Source organism: Pteropus alecto, unplaced genomic scaffold (assembly GCF_000325575.1).
Source record: "Pteropus alecto unplaced genomic scaffold, ASM32557v1 scaffold79, whole genome shotgun sequence".
NCBI lineage: Eukaryota > Metazoa > Chordata > Mammalia > Chiroptera > Pteropodidae > Pteropus > Pteropus alecto.
In genome coordinates, this window is record NW_006494612.1 from 154,430 (window position 1) to 160,151 (window position 5,722).

General features: G+C 29.3%; 1 pseudogene; it reads right to left on the minus strand.

Annotated features, from left to right (window-relative positions):
* Window positions 1-441: 441 nt before the first annotated feature.
* On the minus strand, window positions 442-560 carry LOC112474384 (annotated as a pseudogene).
* Window positions 561-5,722: the final 5,162 nt, after the last annotated feature.

Below are 5,722 nucleotides of genomic sequence, written 5' to 3' on the forward strand. Positions count from 1 at the left end.
GGGTAGCTACATGTGCAAGTCCATATAAGAATCATCTGAAAAGTCAATCCAGGAAGGTTTATCTCAGATTTTAGGTAGATAAATACCTAAGCCATTGTGCAGATTTAAAAATCTTTTTAAATATTTCAGTGATAACAACTAATTAATTTTCTGCCTATACTAAAGGAATGAATCATTAGCTTGCAGTGGCAAATATGCACTAATATATATCATAATAATACAAATTTCCGTGGAACTACCTCATCCTAATGACTAGCAAAGTAAGTTAGAAACAATTGTGTTTATTAAATGTTGAGTCAGGTTACCACACACTATAAAATCCGGCTTTTAACATTTTGAAAACTTTAGAATGAAGTTAAGTCTACAACCTCATCATGTTCAATGTTAGTTATCCACATACAGATCTTATCTCTTTTTTAAATTATTTATTATTATTATTTATGCCCACAGTACCTGGTCTTCCTAGGTGGTCTCCCATCCAAGTACTAACTAGGCCCGACCCTGTTTAGCTTCCAAGATCAGGCGGAATCCGACTTGTTCAGGGTGGCATGGCCATAGACCATGGACTGTGGCTCCACTGGGGCGCGAACCCAGGACCTTCTGTGTGTAAAGCAGACATACTAACCACTACACTATGGAACCATGTCCCAGATTTTATTTTTAAGATTATTTTGGCTTTCCTGAAATACCATGCTAAACCAGATGGCAGGAGGAAGGAAAGTATTTCTCAAATAATAGTTCTTGGACTATCAATATAAACTATCTGGTTAATAATCAGGTATTTGGTATTAAGCCAAATCGGCCTGGCACAAGGTCATTCATATTCTTCTCAGCTCAACTTATTTTGGTTGACTAGTATAAACACACTTCTGTGAAGAAACAGTCCTATGAAAGTGAGCAGAAAATAAAATAGTTACTATAAAGCAATAAATTGTAAAGTATAGCCACTAAGCCACTAATCAGATTGAATCTTTTTTTCTGCAGATTTTCTAAAGATGATACGATGCTGTTAACACACCAAAAAAGAACAAAATATACATGGTTAAAATGATGAATGGATCAGAATTTAATCAACCACTGCCAAATGTTTTGTTTTTTTTTTAATGGCTTTTATTTTGCTCCCAGAAAATTACAATCCAAGTATCGTATTTAGACCCTTTTAATGTTTATTTCTACTGTAATGAAGACTGTGAAAATAGCAGTAGGCAGTTATTAAGTGAGAAAAAACATGGTTTCTGAGAACTAGTGCCACGGTCCTAATCATTCTTGTAGTAGATTCTCAAGAGCATATTGAATATATAGATTTTTATCCTTCTGTGACAGTAAAATCTTCTCTGCCATGTACCCTTCTCCCAGTCATAACATAGCAAAATCTGTAGACATTAATTGTGATCTCATTTTTAAACTATGAGAAATCTTTTTCCTGGCTAATATGTGTAAATGAAATGTCTGCCTTGGCTATTGCAGAAAGCCTACTGATGGATATTTTTTCTAACCTTTTATATATCTGGAAGTAGAAGATGCATGCAAATTAACTTATTTATTTCGATTCCTACTGGTTTGATAGATTTAATTGATGTGGGTAAATCTTTCTTGCTGTGTTATTGATAATTGCCTTCTTATTGCCATCTGGTATCTGTTTGCTTTTTTGAATCCATTGTGCACACATAATATAATTAGTTAGCTTTGCTCCAAATTGCCCATGAGTGACAAAATAGTTTTTCAAGAGTAATCCAACAGAATTTTTTGTATCTTTAGACTACAATATCAGTTTCAGAAAATGTTTGAAATCTTTAGTAAAATTTTGGAAATTAGCTGAACGATATATTGGAGCAACTTCAGGGAAACTATGACTAACCTACAGATTTTAGAGGTACAGTTTAACTCATTTATTTATCTCCCAGATGGTAGTGAATTTTATCACTTTTATATCACCTGAAATATTTGTTTATTTATTTATTTTTCTCTCCTATTTTTTAAGATCATGATTTCTAGTAACCTGTGCACAATCTGAGATAAAACCAATGACTATAACTTTTGCAGCTTTATAGGTCAAATCCTATTTCTTATGAAATAATTCTCTAAACTATTAATTTTAAAATGTGAAACAATCTATAATATATTCTTTTTTAACATAAATGTGTGCCTTTGGAAGAATAAATTTAAAATAGTAATTAGATGCTATTTTTAAAAATAGAACTCATATGTATATTGATATGCATTTACTGTTCATCTAAACAATAATGAGAATAAAAAAAGCAATTAAGAAATGAAAGTACTAGATCCAAACACATAATAATGAGAGAAAAAAATCAAGAATAGATATTACATATAACTTAAGATACATGTTCTTTTCTAAATAACAGAATTGAGAATAAATCAGGCTTTATGTAACAGATATTTTGACTAAACAATGTGCTTGGTAAATAGTGGAAGAAAGGAAAATACTGGATAGAGTAGACTAAAATGAAAAGAAAAAAGAAAAACATACATATATACAAGAAAATACATGTTATTTTCACAAGGACTAGAGTATTATATCCTTTAATGGGCTAAACCTGTGTAGTAGCAGTGTATGGCATTTTCATGTCATGGAAGATGGAGATGTTTTTAAAGACATTCTAGTAAATAGATGTCTTAGTAATACAGATATCTGATGAACTATATATGCAATTAGAACACAAAATAAGAAATTGTATAGTATAAAATTGTCAATCATTTTATTACGTATATATGACTAACAATTTATAATGTTCCATGAGTTTCCTCTAAAAATGAAAAATAAATAAATAATAAAATCAATTTACATTTATTAAAGTCTCTAGGAATCATTTCAAGCTTACATAACTAGCGGATTTGAAAAGGACATAATTATATACTGAGTTATCTATTTAAAATTAAGAAATAATTGGCTTTTATTTTGGGCTAGGAAAAATAAAATTTTTCTTTGCTTGGTAGTAAGCTTCACTTTTTATACTTTTTCAGTTTTAAATTAATAGTTTTAAATGAAAAGAAATCTAATATCATTATAAATATAATCTAAACAATATGCAAATAATCAAAACACAAAAACAAAAGAACTCCATCATTGAACCTCCAGTATTTATTTCAACACTCCAAGTATAACATTGGCAAAATTTCATGTGTAGCTATTTAAACCTTTTCACTATATATTGAATATAATGTTCAATATAAGTATTTTTTATGCACAAATACACATATATATAAAAGGTGTAAAAATATAGGTTAAATTTTATGTTTAAAGTAATGATCTTTTCATTCTTGCGATCAAATTCCCCAGAAGTAACCTCTTATAACACATCTATATGTAAGACATACATATGATACATATGCTTGGAATAAAGAACAGGATGCATTGAACAGCCACGTATCTACCTTCCAGCTTAAGCAACTGAACATATTCGCACATTTATTTGCCTAATATTAACACTATAAGCAACCTTTCCTGTATCTCTTGTTTCATTTCTTTGTTTATACAATAGTTTAACATATTTGCACATTGCCTTTAAATATAAATGAAATTTAATTATATGCATTTGTGTATAACTTTTCACAATACTATATTTATGTTTTACTTATGCTGATTTAAATAGGTTGTGTTAATTTAATTTTCACACTTATCAAATAAGTTGTAAACTTTCCTTCTTATTCTATTACATGGCATAGTTTGGGAGACAATCTTTTTTTTATGAAGCAAATATGGCTGATCAATCCTTTAAAAATTCTAAAAATGTAGGACTTTGTAAGATGCGTGATGGGGTTACATTTTTTTATTACTATTTCTATTTTTGCTAAGTATTAGTTAAATTACATTTCTCATTTCTTCTTTTACTTTGCATTTACATTTTCTTCAAGGCATTTTATAATTTGTTATATTTGAAATTTAATGATACATAATTTTATATTATTATTTAAAATCTCTTTTGTCCAAAATTACTCTAATATTACATTTTAATCATATTTGTGTCTTATATTTTGCTTATTTTAATAAGCTTTTTAAAACAATATTTTAAATAATCAGTGCTTATAATATTATGCATATATATTATTACGTTGTATGTAAATATGTAGTAATGCAAATAAAACAAGAAATAAGGTGCAATTGTATGACATAAAACTGTACTTTGTGAGCAAAAATTGAACTTTATATATAGAAGGAAGGAATATGAGCAAATATATTGTGATTTTTCACATATATTTATTATACTATGACTACAGTTTTGTATGAAAATCATTTAAATTCTTAATCAGAATATTTTAACAAAGACTCAATTTTATTGTGTGGGGAATATACATAGTTATTTACCTGACTACTCTACTCTTAAGTAATTTAAGCATAGTGTCCAGTTCTTATTATTGACCTTTTTGTATTTCTTCTTATGGCTTTACTCAGTAAATTGTTATATTTCTTGAATCTCAAATCTTTTTCTTTTCTTGGATAATGCTTTCATCATATAAAAGGATCAGAAGTATTTGTTTATGTAATTCTTTGACCATGTAATTGACTGATATTTTGGCTGAGCACTCTCTGTTTTGAATATTATAATCTACGTTTAGACTGGACTCAAATGTCTATTGCAATTAGGATGAAAGGTTTGAAAGTTGAATTAGCATTGTGTTAGAACATATTGTCTTTAATCTTAAAATTTCACATTAAAATTTTTAGAAAGAGTGAGATTTCCAATTTCAGAAATATGGAGTAGACATACTTTTTCCTATCCTTCTATTATGTACCCACCCCCCAAAGCACCAACATCCATGGAATATATATACATATATCTTAAAACATAAGGGAAGAAAAGGAAAGAAGATACATTATGTACAGACATGAGGACCCAAGGAAAAAACAGCGATGAGCTTTTGGGAATTTCTTTTTGCTTTATATCTCTCAAATTTGGAGCTGAAGGAGCTGGCAACAAGGAAAAAGCAACAGATAAAGACAAAAAAAAAAAAAGACCCCCAAAGCCTGCCCTTTCCACCAAAAAATAAAAGGAACGCCTAGCGAAACAAACAAATATATAAGAAGAAATCTTTTAGAAAGAAACACTTTACTCCACCCAAAAATGACAGAAACAAAGTTGTCTTCCACCCTGTACCAACAAAGGCTGAGTGAGGAGCCTAGATATTAACACCGGCGAAGGGTATATAAAGGTACCTCAACATTCTAGTTAGGGAGATATCACAAAAGTCCAAGTATATTGCTAGAATTTCATTTCCACTGGGTGGAGAATATCACCAAACACTTAATGAAGAATCAACACTATTCTACATGATCTCTTTCAGAAAAGGAAAGAAAGCTTCACAATTCATTTAATGAAGCTAGCATTATCCAGAAACCAAAAGTAGCCAAAGGCAATAAAAAACAAAAGTAAAAAATACCAAAAACAACAAAAAAACAAAAACAAAAACACTGCAGACCATTATCCTCCATGCATAAAGCCACAAAAAGTGTTAACAATTATTACCAAATAAAATGCAGCAACATGTAAAAATAAGTGTATACCATTAAAAAGTAGGATTTATTCCTGAAATAACTCAATCTATATGGTCCAGAATATTAACTGGTTAAAAAAGAAAAATCGTGTGATAATATCAACTGATAAAAAAAATTGTGCAAGAATCTAACATCAATTAATGATAAAAACTGTCAATTAGCAAACTAGGAATAGAGGTGGACATTCTAAACTTGATAAAGAGCACC